This window comes from Dermacentor andersoni, chromosome 9 (assembly GCF_023375885.2).
Source record: "Dermacentor andersoni chromosome 9, qqDerAnde1_hic_scaffold, whole genome shotgun sequence".
Taxonomy (NCBI): Eukaryota; Metazoa; Arthropoda; class Arachnida; order Ixodida; family Ixodidae; genus Dermacentor; species Dermacentor andersoni.
The window spans coordinates 134730564-134746818 of NC_092822.1; the positions used below are offsets into that span (position 1 = coordinate 134730564).

Here is a 16255-nt window from a genome sequence, read left to right on the forward strand (position 1 = left end):
TCGTGCCGTACAACGACCCGAGGCGTTCCCTGTCCCGAAGACGGACGCCCGGTCAAGTGAACCTCACCGGTAGATGTGGGTTCCGTAGGCCCGGTGGCCCTAGTCGTGCCGGCGTTCCAACGATCTCCGTTGCGCGAGCCCCTTTTCATGCGCTCCACGAGCCTCCCTTTTCTTTCTTTTCCTCTTGTTGAGGACGGCTGCAATGTCGTCTGCTCTTGCGCTCGGTACTTGGTGTGTACTTCTTCACAATCACCCCCTACTTAAGAATGTTCTTTCGTTCAAAGAACTTGAGGGTACTTGATATCTGTTGGTCCACCGTAGCACACACGCACCACAAGAGTATTACCACTGCATCACAGTTCCGAGCACCGCACACTCGGTACGTATGAGTACACATAAAAATTACCACAGTGCTACAGTTCCGAGCACCGCACACTCGGTATGTAAGAGCACACATAAAAATTACTACAACACTAGAGTTTCGAGCACCGCACATTCGGCATGATGACTACATTAACAAGACACAACACCACGATAGAGGGTGAAAAAAAAAAAATCCACGAAACTAACATGCCAGGAAATGTTTGTTGTTCGACATTAAAGTCACACCGGTTTAACGTTCGTGCTTTTGAAATACCATGTTTCCAAAGACACACTCTTTTATGTGCTTGGCAACCGGCTCATATAGTCTGCGCCTACATTCTCGCTGCCTTTAATATACTCAACCGAGAAGTCATACTCCATAAGTATGAGGCTCCAACGTAAAACACGGCTGTTGATGTGCTTGGCCGACTTGATGTAAACAAGGGGTTTATGGTCGCTCTGTAATATGAACGTGCGTCCAAACAAGTAGATGTGGAACTTTTGCACGGCCCACGTAAGAGCTAGGGCTTCTCGCTCAACTGTTGAATATGCAATTTCTCGTGGTTGTAGTCGGCGGCTTGCATATGACACCGGGTGCAGAATTCCTTCATGGCGCTGCATAAGTATGGCACCTATACTTGTTGATGATGCGTCGGTGCGGAGTACGAAAGGCTTGGAAAAATCTGGTGCTCTCAATATAGGTGGCGTAGACAGGAGGATCTTGAGTTCATCAAAGGCTTTCTGTTCACGTTCTCCCCAAACTACTTTATTAGGGCCTCTTTTCTTGGTCAGTTCAGTGAGCGGGTAGGTTACTTCGGAATAATTGTGGACGAAGTCTCGGTAATACCCCGTAAGTCCGAGAAACGAGCGTACTTCTTTTTTCGTCTGTGGACGCTTCGCAGCCTGTATTTTGTCTAGTGTTTCGACCTGCGGTTGCATGACACCGTTTCGAACAAGGTGGCCGAGGAATTTCACTGATCTTTGACCAATTTCACTTTTTGTTGGACGAATTGTCAACCCAGATTCTCTCACTCGTTGTAGAAATGACTCAATTGTACCCATGTGTTCGTCCCATGTTTCAGTGGCAATGAGCACGTCATCGAAGTAGTAGTAAATATGTGGTATGTCTGCTACTACTTTTCTCATGAGGCGGTTGAAAACAGCTGGTGCTGTTTTAATGCCAAACGGCATGAAGCGGAACTGATATAGGCCTGATGCCGTAGCAAAAGCTGTCATTGGTTTCGACTCTTCATCCATGGGCACCTGCCAGTAACCCTTAGAAAAGTCAAACTTTGAAAAATACTGTGCGTTCCCCAGTCTCCCAAAGATAATATCCACCCGAGGTATAGGCTCGTTGTCATTGACCAGTATCTTGTTGAGTTGCCTGAAATCAATGCATAGACGCATCGTCCCGTCTCTTTTCTTCACGATAACTATAGGTGATTGGTAGGCGGACTCAGATGGTTCTGTGATGCCTTGTCGTAGCATTTCTCCAATTTCTTTTTGTACCGCTTCTTGGGTAGCAAATGGTATTGGATAGGGCCGCATGTTTACGGGTGTATTCGTGGTAAGTTTCAGCTTACACTGGACGAGATGTGTCTTGCCGGGAACCTCGGTGAATACATTCTCGTATATACTCAGTAGACTCGTGACTTGAGCGTGCTGGTCAGGAGAGAGCGATTCCGATAGACTCACGTCGGCCACCGATTCTTTTCCTTGAAATGGTACACATGGTAGATCGTCATTTTCGGTATCAGTGTGACAAGCAGCTGACGCTTCCGGTAATGGCGGTGGTATAGGTGGCCGTTCCTCATACTTTTTCAGTAGATTTATATGGAACAGTGTCGTCCTTGTCCCGACGTCAATAACGTAATCGACGTCATTTCTCCTCTCAAGTACAGTGAATGGCCCTTTCCACGTAAGAATCAATTTGTTGTTGTCCGAAGGTAGCAGTAGCAAAACCTTGTCTCCAACAGCTAAATGACGTGGTCTGGCCTTCCGGTCGTAGTGTTTCTTCTGTAAAAGTTTTGCTTTTTGAAGCTCCTCCTTGGCTAAACGACAAGTGTCTTCAAGACGCTTCCGTAGCTCGACTACATACCCGTATGAGGTTTTTGCGTCATCATCAATATGCTCACCCGTCCATAATTCTTTCAATATCGCCATGGGTCCTCTGACATAACGGCCATACAACAAGTCGAAGGGTGAAAAACCCAGGCTTGACTGAGGGACTTCGCGATAAGCAAAAAGCAAGGGTACCAAGTACCGGTCCCATTTTTTCGGGCTCTCTTGACACATTCGTCTTATCATTTGTTTAAGGGTGCCGTTGAACCTCTCCACAAGGCCATTTGCCATCGGATGATATGGAGTTGTTGGCAACTGCGTGAAAGAGAGAAGACGGCTTAGCTCCTTCATCAGGCGGGACGAGAATGATGTGCCTCTGTCACTGATTATCTCCTGTGGGACTCCCACACGAGAGAACATCTCTAGAAGTGCCTCAGCTATTTATTCTGTTTCAATGCTAGGCAGTGCCACAGCGTCAGGATACCGCGTTGCCATATCGACCATTGTCAGCACGTACTTATTCCCTTTCTCTGACATGGGAGTTAATGGTCCCACAATGTCAATGACAACTCTCTTAAACGGGGTATCAATGACGGGACTATTTGCCAATGGTACTCGACCTATTAGATGTTTGGGAAAAGTCCTCTGGCACGTATCGCACGATTTAACAAATCGCGTGATGTCTGATTGGAATCCAGGCCAGTAGAACTCTTCGCTCACACGGTCTGTCGTTCGCTTTATTCCTTGATGTCCAGCAAGGATCCCTTCGTGAGCCATTTTCATGACAAAATGACGAAGGCTTCTGGGTACGACAAGCTGTTCCATTTGTTTCTTTGACCGCAGTGTGTATCTTCGGTAAAGAATTTCCTCCTTTATAAAGAATTGGACGTCGGCGAACCTAGTCTTCATCTCTTTGTCCACTGCTTCAAAGCATTTACGTAGACTGCTGTCCTCCCTTTGCCTGCTTTTCAAGTCGATTGGGCTGATGTCTAGGGGGTTTATAGCTGGCACTGGTAATGAAGGCGGACTTGATCTTGGCTGTCTGGTTGTCGCAGCCACTTCCGACTTCTCCCTGGTTTCACTAGCAGCCGATGATAAAAGGTCAGCAGAGATGGATTCATTAGTAGAACCGTTTCCACCTTCTGCTCTAAAGCAATCATCCGCAGCGCTCGGTGTAAAAAGATGTCTTTTCCATTCATTGTCAGGATTGGAGGCATTCCGTACGCCTTTCACATTTCCCAGGACAACATCATATAAGGGATTGTCCATGCATAAAACTCTAGTCTTGCCTGTGAAGAACGGTGACGCGATCTCCACGGTTGCTTCAGGTAGCTTCAACAATCGTCTGTCCAGAAGACAGACCGAGGAAATTTTTCCTGTGAGCTTACTGTCTGGTACGAGGCACCTTTTGACAATAATAGAGTCGCATCCCGTATCTCGCAAGACAGTAGCGGGATGTCCTTCAAGCATACCTTCGGCAGTAGGCATAGACTTCTCGTCTCGTTTATGCGTTTGCGTTCTCCCGCATTCCAAACTTCTGGGAACTCGACGCAAGGTCTGTGTCTCTTCGTTTACTGCCTTGGACATGTCTACTTGTTGCATCAAGCACGAAGCCTTCTCAGTACTGTTGGGTTTTTTGGGGCAGTCACCTGTCTTGTGCCCAGTGCGGCGGCACTTTCCACAGAAAGATGTATTTGTATTTGGACCCTTCGTATTGGTCCAGCAATCAGCAGCTCTGTGACCGCGTTTACCACAAAGAAAGCAGCGTGGTCTTTCCTTTTCTTCTTGTCGCTCAGGAGTTCGAGCTTGACCTGGTGGCTTGGTAGGTTCTCTCTCGTTTTTACCTTTGCCAAGGTTGACTAACCCTTGCGCCTCCAGGACAGTAGCTTCCGCTAGCTTGTCAAGTCCCTGACAGTTCCTCTCTCTCAAAAAGACTGCCAGTTTCTCATGGCAAGTCATCAGAAACTGTTCTGAGACAATCTTGTCCCGCAGAGCATCGTATGTCCGGTCCGTATTGGCCATTTCTTGCCAGTGATCGAAATATCCCAATAGACGACCGGCAAACTGTCTACCAGTTTCGTAATTATCGGGTTTCGCCGACCGAAACTTCTTTCGGTAGCCTTCCTCCGTGAACCTGAAGCGTTGCAAAAGCGTCTGTTTTAGTGTCGCATAGTCCATGGCATGATCCGGTGCCATTCTGCCGACAACACTCAGAGCTACGCCTGTCAAACAGAGGCTTAGCGATAGGGCCCATTTGTCTTGTGGCCAGCCCTGGCTCGTTGCGACGCGCTCAAAGCGTTGAATGTATGCATCCAACTCATCGCGTTCTTCGTTAAATGCTGGGATTAGTTTGTGAGGACTTTGGTAGCTCTCGGTAGCACTTGCGTGCACACACTCTGTAAGCTGCCCAGCAGTCATGCTACCCGCTGTCGCATCTAACTTCCTCAACTTTAACTTGAGCTCGAGGACTTCCCTTTCTGCCTTTAATCTAGCTAGCGCTTCGGCATCAGCTTCTTTTGCTGCATTGCGTTCAGCCAGACGTGCTTCACGCGCTTCCCTTTCGCGTGCGCGCTCTTCGTATACCCATTGTTTTAGTGCCTGGCTGGTCAACCCCAGTTCTTTTCCAATTGCCGTAAGCTTGTCTGTCTCCATCGTCACCCGTCAGACACGCATATGCAATGTGCTGCTCTTCTCGATAGCGTAAGAGCAGTCCTGTCGCGGACGCCAGATATGTGATGTTGTTAGGACCGTCACGTTGCAAAGCGTGTGACGGGAGGAAGATGGAGGAGACGGTGCATGATGAGCAAACACACAATTATATTAGACGGCACGTAGACAAGAAAAATATCTTAAGCTAGACCCACACATACAAGGTTGTTCGTAAACAGAAAAAAAATGTAGTCTCACGAGGTTGCGGTTAAGTCCGGAGTGTGGTGACACGTAGAGTCCTTGAGGTGGAACACTTGTTCGTCGAGTGATGACCGGCGCGGAATAGCAGACGCAGCAGCACGGGGCAGGAAAAGGTGGACGGCCCACAGCTCCGTAGACGAGAACAGGCCACTCGGTCGCCCGGCCAACCGAACCTCGCGCGTAGAAGCGGGTTCCACGATGCCGGCAGGCCGACCTGAGGCCTCGTGCAAGGCAACGACCCGAGGCGCTCCTCGTCTCGACGACGGACGCTCGCTCTCCCGAACCTCGCGCGTAGATGCGGGTTCGAGGCTGCAGCAGGCCGCTCCGAGGTCTCGTGCCGTACAACGACCCGAGGCGTTCCCTGTCCCGAAGACGGACGCCCGGTCAAGTGAACCTCACCGGTAGATGTGGGTTCCGTAGGCCCGGTGGCCCTAGTCGTGCCGGCGTTCCAACGATCTCCGTTGCGCGAGCCCCTTTTCATGCGCTCCACGAGCCTCCCTTTTCTTTCTTTTCCTCGTGTTGAGGACGGCTGCAATGTCGTCTGCTCTTGCGCTCGGTACTTGGTGTGTACTTCTTCACACCAAGTAAAGAGTGGGAATATGATGAGCTTCTAAGTGTAATAACGACAGAAATACGGAAAGAGAACATGTTCGTTGGAAAGGAAGAAACAAACCGAAAAGCTGGTGGAACAGGGAGATACGAGAAGCGATCGCCGAACGACAGAAAGCATCTCGAGAGCACAGGCAGGCAAAGAAGGCGCAGTTGCCGCAGGAAGAAGTAACCAGTAAATGGGAAATGTACCGCTAGAAAAAGTCTATGGTTCAAATACTGGTGCAAGCAAAATTAAAAGGTGAAAGTGAACGTTGGTTGTCCAAAATACGTGATAAAAAGAAGGGCGCACCTAGAATATTTTGGAACCACATAAAACTATTAGGCAGGAAGTCAACAACAGTACAACAACATATACTAGACGAAGATGAAAACAGACTGGAAGGAGAAGCGGAAATAAATTACATTTCAATAATAACAGCCGAATCTTTCCAAGCCAATGACGAGGTTGCACTTGAAGAAAAAAAGAGCATGAAAGAGACCCAAGTGAAAAAGGAGCTGGTGCTCACAAATTTCAACTGGAAGAAAGGGGAAGAGAAAGTTTTTAAGCGCACAGCCACAGGGCTAGACGAGGTTCCCATTAGGCTGATTAATGAACTAGGACCAAAAAGTTAGGAAGCTCTGGTGAAAATAGCGAAAGAATGTCTTAAAAGATAGAATACCAGACAGTTGGCGACAAAGTAGAATGAATTTAATTTATAAAGGTAAGGGGGAGAAAGACAGAATTAACTCGTATAGACCATTGACCATTACATCCGTAATATACAGGGTAGCAATGCAGGCAATCAAATTAAAGCTTCAAGCATGGGCAGAGAATAATGGCATTTTGGGAGAACTTCAGAATGGCTTCAGAATAGGTATGCGTTTAGATGATAACTTATTCGTTCTTGCTCAGTGTATTGAAATATCAAAAGTAGAAAGCAGAAGACCGTTATATATGGCCTTTTTAGACATTACAGGAGCCTATGACAACGTAGACCGCCAGATTTTGAGGGATATTCTGGAAGGGGAAGGCTTAGGTGACGATTGTCTACAGCTTTTGAGAGAGATTTACCTAGAAAATACCGTTTGCGTTGAATGGGAAGGGATGAGGAACGAGGAGAAAGTTTATATCAACAAGGGACTGAGGCAGGGGTGCCCTTTATCCCCGCTGCTGTTTATGATGTACATGGCGAGGATGGAGAGGGCGCAAGAAAGAAGTAATATCGGGTTTATTCTCTCATAGAAACAGGCGGGTACAGAAATAGAGCAGCAGCTGCCAGGTTTATTTTATGCGGACGACATTGTGTTGCTAGCTAACAAGCAAAGTGATTTGCGACGTTTGGCTAATATCTGTGGGCAGGAAGGCAACAATTCAGGTTTGAAATATAGCTTTAGAAAATCAAGTCTTAGGGTATTCAATCAAAACATTGAACAGACAGTGGCAACGCAGGCCCAGGAAATACCTCCGGTAAAATAACATAAATATCTTGGTACATAGATAAACGACGGCAATAGGTATATGGAAATACAAGAAAGAACAATAACAGCAAAAGGGACGAGTAATGCGGCCATAATGAAGCACAGAGCGCTATGGGGATACAATGGGTACGAGGTGCTCCGGGGTGTGTGGAGAGGCGTAATGGTTTCAGGACTTACTTTTCGAAATGCGGTTGTTTGGTTTAAATCACGCGTACAATCAGGACTCGATGGGAACCAAAGGTCAGTGGGTCGCCTTGCATTGGGCTCACACGGGAAGGCTACAAATGAAGCTGTGCAGGGTGATATGGGCTGGACTAGTTTTGAATTGAGGGAAGCTCGCAGTAAAATTGAGTATGAAGAACAGCTGAGAAATATGGAAAAAAGCAAATGGGCTGTGAGAGTGTTCAGGTATCTGTACAGGAAAAACATTTATTCACAGTGGAGGAAAAGAACTAGGAAGCTTACCAGCAAGTATGCGGCCTGTAGGGTGGGCAACACAGCAACAAAGAAGGTCAAGCGGAAAGTCAGAGAGGCTGAAATAATCTCATGGGTGGCGGCAATGGAAAAGAAACCTGCCATGAGTAACTACTTAAAAGGAAAAAAAAAAACGAAATCAGGAAAGAAACAATTTATTATAACTCAAAGCGAAGCTCATTACTTTTCGAAGCGAGATCGGGATGCCTTTGAACCCGCACCTATAAAGAGAGATAAGAAGGAAGAAGAAGCCTGTGTTTGCTACGGTAAAGCTAGGGAAACTATGGAGCATGTTTTATTAGAATGTGAAGACGTCTACCCAGCGGTCGATTTAGGCACCACTGGCCTCCTTGAAGCCCTTGGGTTCAGCGGAAGCAGTGGAAAAATAAATATGTCCGCAGTAGGCATTAGTAAGGGGCGATTGGAGGATTGGTGGAAGAAGAGTAGGGAAACGACAGAAAACGGAGACGTGCAAAAGCACAGTTCGCAATAAGGGATCGGAAAATTTGGGTGTAGTAGTTCATAGTGCTTATTTTTTCCTTTTTTATTTTTTAACCTAGGTAGGACATTAGGCAGTATAATAGCAAGAGCTTGGTGCGGCAACCCACCGCCCCGTTCTAAAGGGGACGCTCATAACATCCATCCATCCAGCCATCCATCCATCCATCCATCCATCCATCCATCCATCCATCCATCCATCCAGCATAGGCAGCGGTACAAGGGAGAAGTCTTGAGGAAGCAAAAGAAGCTTAAGGAGATGTGTAAACAATCCTAGAATGAAAACCATGCATGCCATACTTGAATAAAGTAAGCGGGTCAGGTAACTTTGTCAGCACTCCTGTGATAGCTTCGACGGGGCGGCCGTGCGGGAGACCTACGGCATGAGGCCTAACGGCTGGGCGCGAAGCGCCGCAATAGAAGAGCCAGACTGCTCGGGTCGGGGACCAGACAAAGGATGCGTTTATACCGGTGGTGAGGGGAAAGGAAATACATCAGGGCACACCTACAGCGTTAGGCGCGTAGTGGCACCAGCTGTCATAATCATTCGAAACCAAAACTGGATACCGAAACAAGATATTGTATCACTTCTCCCTTGAAAGCAAATGCTCCACTCGCTCACCTCGCATAAGAAGGAAGAGTCATGACTTACAGAAGAATACAGAAGTGTAAGCAGTTATACAATTTCAATTTCAATTTCAATCAGAATTTATTATTAGAGGTTGGGTCGCATTACAAGTATTTAGCATGCAGAAGGACTAAGGTTTGACTTATGACCATGTATCATTTATACATTTTTGTTTGCGTTGGCCAAACGGAAAAATAAATGCAGTGGAAATGTGGCACACTACATGCTACGTGTTACTATATTGAAATGAGTTGGGACAAGACATCACATGTAAGCACGGTAACACAAGTGTTTGGTTATGACATCATTATAGAATAGAAAAATCAGGTACATGTACCTATCACAGACTTTTTTTTCTAAGCAGACATCTTTGGCTTTCCCATTTTTTAAAGAAAGAAGCCTAAAACATAAAGACATTGAAAATGAACACAAGTTCATGAACACAATCGCATTGAAGTTCGGAAAGTACCCGTTTTGGGAGGGCAACGAAGAGATGCGTACTTGGACATACACGTAATGCATGATAATAAGAGTTGAATGAGTACAAAAAAACTCAGATTAACCCCCTTGGATAACACGGATGGTTGGCTCATTCGCTCTCAGCCTTAGTCTAGACAGTTCTGTGTCCGTCATGGATTGAAGAATGTACGTAGTGCACGTTTTACTCTAAGAGGAATGCAAGGAGTAGCCCCCCTCCCCCCCTCTGTTAAGATACTAAAGCACTGAAGTAACATGGAAAAGGTTTTTGGCATAAAAAGATGCGTGTGATGGTCATTACCGTAGTGAACTTCACGATGTGCGCAATGCACGTTTACGCTACAAGAAATGTAAGGTATGCCTATACCATTACGAACTGGAAGAAAAGGTGGGAAATCCTCTTGAAGGGATGGGTAGTCACTGGAAAAGCTCCTTTCAGTTAAGTTTTCAAAAAACTCTTGTCGTGACGGGCATTTCACAAGTTTGGACGCATTCCATCTTTTGCCATTTTCAAGCTTGAAAGTATTGCGACCTACTGTACGGTAAATTTTATATGAACCTGAGTATTTAGGATCAGACTTTCTCCAGTTACATACTCGGATAATGTCTCTTGGACGACACTGATATCATTTTGCTGCTCCACGACGGTCCACGTACGTCTTAACATTTTTAGCGTAAGAGCCGAATTCGCATGCAACCACTTCCTTAACAGTCTGGAAGCTGTATTCAGTATCCTCACCCCAGACAAAAGGTTGTTCTAGCTTTAGTAGTTTTCTAAGAGGCTCTACCAATTCAGAGTACTGCGGCATATATTTTGCATAATATCCCGTAAGGCCCAGAAATGAACGCAGAGCCTTTTTGTCACTTGGATGTGGTGCCTCAACAATTGCCTCGACTTTTTCCATCGCCGAAATGCCATTTGAACTCAACCTATGTCCAAGAGGAATTAGCTCTGGGACGGTGTATACGCACTTTCAATTTAGCTCTACGCCAGTAGCTGAGATTCTGGTAAGCACAGTTTGCAGATTTTTATCATACTCACCTAATGTACGGCCCCAAATCAAAACAATCTAGATAGCACAAGGTACCTGGGCAGTTTCTTAAAACAGCTGACATGATCTGCTGCAAAGCGGATGGCGCAGATGCCAAACCGAAACACACACGCTTGAAGCGAAAGAGACCGTCGTGAGTGATTGACGTAGTAAGCTCACGGCTTTTCTCCGTCAATAAAACATGATAAGCGGACTGTAAGTCCCACTTACTGAAGACAGTAGCATCAGCGAGTAGATGCAGCAGTTTGTCAGCCATCGGTAGTGGAAAGGCGTCGATGACTATAGCCTTGTTGGGTTCTCTAAGATCAACGCAAAGTCGAATGGAATTCTCTTTCTTCCGAACCACGACGAGCGGAGAAATTCACTCGGACACTGAGACTCGTTTGGCGATGTCAGCTGATTCCAGCCGTTGCAGTTCAGCGGAGACTTGCTCACGGAGAACCAAGGGTAGAGGACACAGTTTCGCTGAGACTGGTTGCACTGACGCTCGAACGCACATCGCCGATGAAGCCCTTGACAAGACCCAAATGTCGTGAGTACATATGGGCGAACTCTGCCGGAGCGTTGTGCGGTAGAGACGGAAGCTGAGCGTTTGCGTCGGCTGGAGCTCCTGATACTTGTTGACATTTGAGAGAAGACCCTTGGATGTCAATGCCCAAAGCTTGAAAGGCGTCTAGGCCCAGAAGTGCCTTGGTTCGTAACGTGAGATGTCCCTGCTGCAGACGTGTTGCGGTACTTGATAAACACGGAGAAATGTCCTGAATGCAATATTTCTTGCTGCGAATAATTCTTGAGTCGACGACTCGAAAGAGACAAGAGAAAACCCTTGAAATGTTCTTGGTACAAAGAGATGTTGATCAGCGACACTGTAGCTCCTGTATCCACGAGCAATTTGAGTGGAGTAATCGCAATGAGGACTTCGGCTTAAATTGTTGCCGGACGGGAATTCGGTGCTTCAATTGTAAGCACAGACAAGACTGAAGTGGCTGATTCTGTCTCAGTGGTAGAGGAAACAAGCTGAGCTCGAGCAAGGGACTGTCGATGCGTTCGTTTCCTCGAACGGCAAACTGTAATGTCCCACATTTCCGCACGCACGGCAGGTAACGTGCTTGGCCGGACAGTGTGGATCGGATGAGATGTGGTGAGGTGAACCACATCGGCAGCAATGGACTGTGATGTCTCGACTGGCTTCGCAGAGTTCGGGCCTGGCGTCATGTCGGACGGCCTCCCCAGGTCGCGACTTTCCGTCATGCCGTCGGGTGCCATCTTGCACCCGCCGGGTCGAGGGAGAAGGGTGGCGGGGTCCGCCATCTTGCGCGCCCGAGCGAGGAAGGTGATGGCTGGCGCCGCCATCTTGGCGCTGCGTCGAGACGCGATGGACAGACGAGTTGTTGAAAACTTGAAGTTCTCTGTGAACTTGTTCTACGCTTCGTCCGATTTCCTCGACTTTCTTGGGCGTGAGGGACGATCCTTCACAGAGCAACCTTTCTCGTATTCTTGCTGACGCGGCGCCTTGCAAGATTTGGTCGCGAAGGGCCTCGTCGTGCCAAACGCCGAACGCACAAGCAGGCGCTAGACTTCTTAAGGCGGTGACGAAGTCCTGGAAGGTTTCACCAGGTCGTTGCATTCTGTCCCTGAAGATAATACGATGCACCTGGGGATTGGTGCTTTCTTCATAATGTCAGTCGAAGATGCGAAGAATGTCTTCGAACGTTGTAGATGTCAGGTCCGTTTGCGACGCGAGGTCGTAGTAGAGACGCTGCCCCTCCAAGCCTAAGTTACTTAGTAAAATGGCTTTCTTCCTGTCGTCTTGTAGTGCCTCGCCTCCGGTCGCCTGGACAAACGTGCAAGAAGAACGTTTCCACGTGAGCCACGGTACCGCAGGAGTACCGGGTAGGGCAAGGAAAGGCGGCATGGGGGTGCGAACGCCATGCTGGGCACCGAGAGCAAAGGCGGGGAAGTTGAGGTGGAAGAGGCGTCTTGCATGCCGGAAACAGTAGAGGCGCAGGAATAGGACGTAGGCAAGTCGCAAGGAGCAAGCAGGAGAAACGGTTTACCTCGTCGCCAGTTTGTACTTGAATGGCGACGGAAGGCGCTGCGCAGTGGACGTTGCACAAGGGGAACGCTAGCAGCGTGCGGGCAGGAACCGGCGTCCGCAGCATCAAAACTGCATGGCAGCTTTGACCCCCGTGTGCACCCAGACGTGGCACAGGTACAACGCTAGCGGCGTCCGGGCAGGATCCGGCATTCGTAGCAGCAGAACAGGTTCATCCTCGTCGACAGTTTGTAGTAGCTTCGACGGGGCGGCCGGACGCGGGACCTACGACATGAGGCCTAACGGCCTGGCGCGAAGCGCCGCAACAGAAGAACCGGACTACTCGCGTTGGGGACCAGACAAAGAATCCGTTTATTCCGGTGAGGGGAAAGGAAATACATCAGGGCACACTTACAGCGTTATTCACGGAGTGGCGCCAGCGGTCATAACCATTCGAAACCGAAACTGGATACCGGCACAGGATATCACATCACCTCTCCCTTGAGAGAAAATACGCCACTTCCTCTCCTCGCAACAAAAGCAAAAGCACAGGCCTATGACGTTTTTCAACAAGGTATCGTATTTTCTATGTGTTGCTATAGTTATGCCTTATGAACAGCTAAATCACCCTTCCTCAGAAGGTTACAAAGGTAATGTGTGCATCTTGCTACTGCATGGCAGATCAAAATGTGTTTATCGCTTTACATCTTTTGCGGAAAAATGAATATAAAAATAAAACATTGCTTTAATTACGTGTAGCCAGTCGTTTGTCGTACATAAAACAAAGAGTCGGTCTAATAAACTAACAACTGCGGTCTAACTGCAACTTTCACATGCCTTCACACACAGCATCGGCGTCGCACGAGAGATGACGTAGACGCTCGCGTCTACACGAGGCACGAGCGGCTGGCACGCTCCGGCAGGGGCTACCGTTCCGGAAGAGATTATTAAAAGAATGCTACGCTAAGAGATAGAGTGTCGGTTCTTCCTGTCCTGCGAGAGCCTGAGACTTTACCGGTCTACGTGGTCGCTCGTCGCCACAGTTTGGTGACCCCGGACGTGATACTGCCATACGCTCCTGTGGTAGAGACGACCATGGACCAGACCTACGCTACGAGAGCTCAAGGCCAGAACCCTTCCGAGGAACGCGGCGAGCCCTCCTGTTCCGCCATCGCTGTCCGCCTCCCGCAGTACTGGGACCAGCATCCTTCGGCGTGGTTTCTTCAGGCCGAAGCGCAATTTCAAGTCGCTGGTATTCGCTCTCAAGCCTCGAAGTTCCATTACGCCATCGTAGCGCTCTCGCCCGCCGCCATTGACGAGGTAGCAGATTTATTGAACTCCCCATTGTCTGACGCCGCCTATAACGATCTCAAGGCAGCACTGCTACAGCGCACAGCAGCTTCACAACGTTCTCGCATCCAGCAGCTTCTGCCCGCTGAAGAACTCGGCGACCGACGCCCTAGTCAACTTCTTCGCTGAATGAGCCAGCTTCTCAGAAACAACGCGAGATCCATCGACGACACGCTGTTGCTCGAATTGTTTTTGCAACAACTCCCGGCTAACGTGCAAATGGTCCTGGCGACAGCCTCTACCATGGACCTTACCGGACTTGCCGCTTTGGCCGACAAAGTCATGGAAGTAGCCACCCCAACCATCGCAGCCACGTCACCGTCTCCGGGTGACAATACAACCGCTCTGCAAACTCTTCCCTGCTCTTCGCAGGGCAATCTCCGCTCGACTCCTTGTGTGAGCGCCTGGAACGCATCATCTGTGGAGCGGAACATCGCCGCACATCTCGTCGCCCACGCAGCCGTAGTTCCAGCAGATCAAGACGCACGGGTACCCGCAATGAAGCCTCAACTACAACGCCTGGGGTTTGCTACTACTGCCGCCGTTTTGGAAACGACGCTCGTCATTGTCGGCGTCCCTGCGCTTGGCAGGGAAACAGGCCGGCCGACCTCTAACGGCAACGAGTGGTTCGGCCCAACACACAAGTCGCCTTTTCTACGTGACGGAAAGAGTTACGGGACAACGATTCTTAGTCGACACAGGTGCTGACGTCAGCATTCTCCCCGCCAACACTCCGACCGAAAAGCGACACCTGTGTCGTTTTTGCAAGCCGTCAACGGCACCAGGATTCCAGTTTCCTCGTCACGCTCCGTCATGCTAAACCTTGGCCTTCGACGAGCGTTCCGCTGGATTTTCCTGGTTGCAGACGTCCGTCGTGCAGTCATTGGAGCAGACTTCTTGCATGACTACGGACTCCTTGTGGACATCCAACGACGCCGTCTCATCGACTCCGTGACCCAGCTATCCGTTCCGGGCGTCTCATCATCAGGCACATCGCCCATAGCGCCTATTTCTGCCAGTTTGGACGAACCTTTCGCCGCGCTCCTACGCGAGTTTCCAACTTTGACGCGCCTGCCGGACTGGACGCAACCGGTGCAACATGACGTGTGCCATCACATCGTCACCTCCGGTCCACCGGTCTATTTCCGACCCCGGCGTTTGTCCCCAGAGAAACTCAAGATCGCTCGCGCGGAGTTCGAACACATGCTGCAACTTGACATCATCCGGCCTTCCTCCAGTAACTGGGCATCATCACTTCACATGGTGCCTAAGAAGACGGGCGACTGGCGCCCATGCGGCGATTACCGGGCACTAAACAACGTCACAGTTCCTGATCGCTACCCTCTACCGAACATTCAGGACTTCACGGTAGCGTTGCACGGTGCGACAATCTTTTCTAAGATCGATCTCGTTCGCGCCTCTCATCAACTACCGGTCGCTGGAGAAGACATTCCCAAGACCGCCATCACCACACCCTTCGGTCTTTTCGAATTTCTCCACATGCCTTTCGGTTTACGGAACGCGGGCCGATCCTTTCAGCGTTTCATAAATAGTCACCCGAGTTTTGCCTTTCGTTTTTGCATACATTGACAACCTTCTTGTCGCAAGCTCTTCGGCAGAAGAACATCTTCACCACTTGCGGTTGTTGTTTTCACGCCTTGCCAGTAAAGGAGTTGTCATCAACGCCGCCAAGAGTGAATTCGGTCAACCCAAACTCGAGTTCCTCGGTCATATCGTCGACGCTAACGGCATTCGACGACTGCCGTCCATGATTCGCGTCATCGAAAACCTTCCCCGACCGACCACGCTCACCAAGCTTCGCCAATTTCTCGGATTCGTCAATTTCTACCGCCGATTCATTCCCGAGTGCGCACGACTTATGGCTCAGCTAGACGCTCTCCTGGTAAACAAACGCAAACAAGTGCTTCAGTGGACTGAAGAGGTCACCGATGCTTTCACAAGAGTCAAGTCTGCCCTCGCCGACGCCAGGCTGCTTAGACACCCAAAGCCAGACGCACCCACTGCCATCATGACCGACGCGTCAAACACCGCCGTTGGTGCCGTTCTGCAACAATTCATCGATAATGCGTGGCATCCACTGGCTTTTTGCTTTTTTCTCCAAGAAACTGAAGCCTGCGCAGTCCCGCTACAGCGTGTTCGGCCGTGAATTACTCGCTGTTTACCTGGCTATCAAGCATCTTCCCCATTTCCTCGAAGGCCGTGCATTCACCGTCTTGAGTGACCACAAACCCCTTGTGCACGCAACGAATCATTCGGCGTCCTGTTACTCGCCCCTCGAGATTCGACACCTTTCCTACATCTCCGAGTTTACAACAA

The 16255-nt window shown here is 49.1% G+C and overlaps 1 protein-coding gene and 1 pseudogene across 5 annotated transcripts in view; one reads left to right on the top strand and one right to left on the bottom strand.

Moving 5' to 3' along the window:
- The window catches only part of LOC126529774 (protein shifted-like), a 384912-nt gene that overhangs the window by 187065 nt on the left and 181592 nt on the right, over window positions 1-16255 (bottom strand). The window lies entirely within an intron of this gene.
- On the top strand, window positions 13664-14532 carry LOC140213191 (uncharacterized; annotated as a pseudogene).